This window comes from Diplotaxodon limnothrissa, linkage group LG19 (genome assembly GCF_057381915.1).
Source record: "Diplotaxodon limnothrissa isolate DT_005_m linkage group LG19, D_limnothrissa_male_GT1.1, whole genome shotgun sequence".
Lineage (NCBI taxonomy): Eukaryota > Metazoa > Chordata > Actinopteri > Cichliformes > Cichlidae > Diplotaxodon > Diplotaxodon limnothrissa.
In genome coordinates this window covers 10,156,501-10,157,699 of record NC_140614.1, presented here as the reverse complement: position 1 = coordinate 10,157,699, position 1,199 = coordinate 10,156,501, and the positions used below count along the sequence as shown (strand labels likewise).

The 1,199-nt window shown below is 55.0% G+C and overlaps 1 pseudogene; it reads left to right on the top strand.

Moving 5' to 3' along the window:
* The first annotated feature begins 230 nt into the window (after positions 1-230).
* Positions 231-927, top strand: LOC146611722 (uncharacterized; annotated as a pseudogene).
* The last annotated feature ends 272 nt before the right edge of the window (positions 928-1,199 follow it).

The following is a 1,199-nucleotide window of genomic DNA, read 5'->3' as shown; positions in this document are numbered from 1 at the left end:
TTCACTGTGTCTCCTAGTTTACTCAGTGTTCATAGTTTTTTCACTGCCTTCTGTTAACACAGTGTTCATAGTCTCCTTAGTTTCTCTAGTTTCATGTTTTTCTTTTGCAATCAGCCACAATAAAGGCTCGCTTTATTTTTTGAAACTACGTTTGGTCTCCACCGTGTCTGCATCTGGGTCTACCTCTTTCCTCACACCGGCGCACCCCGCCATGACAGTACGATCTGACTATGTCAGACCCAGCGGAAAGTCTGGACGAGATTGGGGAGGAGCTGCAGCGGATCAGCCGGCTCATGACGCGCATCTGTGGCAGCCATAGGCGCCATCCTCCAGAAGGCGCTGCAGCTCCGGCAGTTTCTCCAGCTTTTTGAGGTGTTCGACTCTTTGACCCCCACTTAAGGAGGAGCTTTGCACCCGTGCGCTGTTGAACGCCGCCTCAGCACCTACGACTCCGACCCATAAACGGTTGTCGTTGTCGTCGCCGCTGCCTCGCGAGCCGGAGGCAGTCATAGTAGGGACACTGAGGCTCACCGCTGCTCCGCCATCGTCTCACAGTTCGTCTCCGCCACAGTCAAGCTGCGCAGCCCAGCGCACCGAGATGGTGGAGGCCACAAATTTCAGCGACGATGAGCAACAGCAGGTATTGCTGGCTTTACGGGAGGATGAGCTCCGTTGGAAGCCCTGGCTCATTCCCGAGGAGGAGCTCTCACCTGTTGCACCGCCTCAGACCAGCCGCTTGCCCTCTCCACCCCACTCGGACTTTACTTCACCTGCCTCGTTTCTGGCGAGGATGTGGGCAGAAGACGAGGAGATTGCCGCCACGTCACCCTCTTCTTCGGTGGCATCAGCATCCATCGTACCCACTTCCAGAAAGAACTGGCATCAGCGCCGCTGCCGTCGCACCGCGCTACCCCCGGGGGTGAGTGACTGTGTGTCTCTGTCTCACGATCCATCTATAGAGAAGAGCGAGATTTGCATTGATTCGCCGGGGCTGGAAACTATGACTGAATCGTGTTCTGAGGCTGAAAGTACAGTGTTTAGTAGTTTTGAAAGACCTACTTCGGAAATAATGGATTTCGACCTCTGCTGTGAGCGGCAGCAAGCAGCTTGCACCCAGCTAGAGGAGGAGCTCCTGGGAAAGCCGTGGCTCATCCCCGATTATCAGCACTTGACTGTGTCTTCGTAAGTGAGGGCTCACT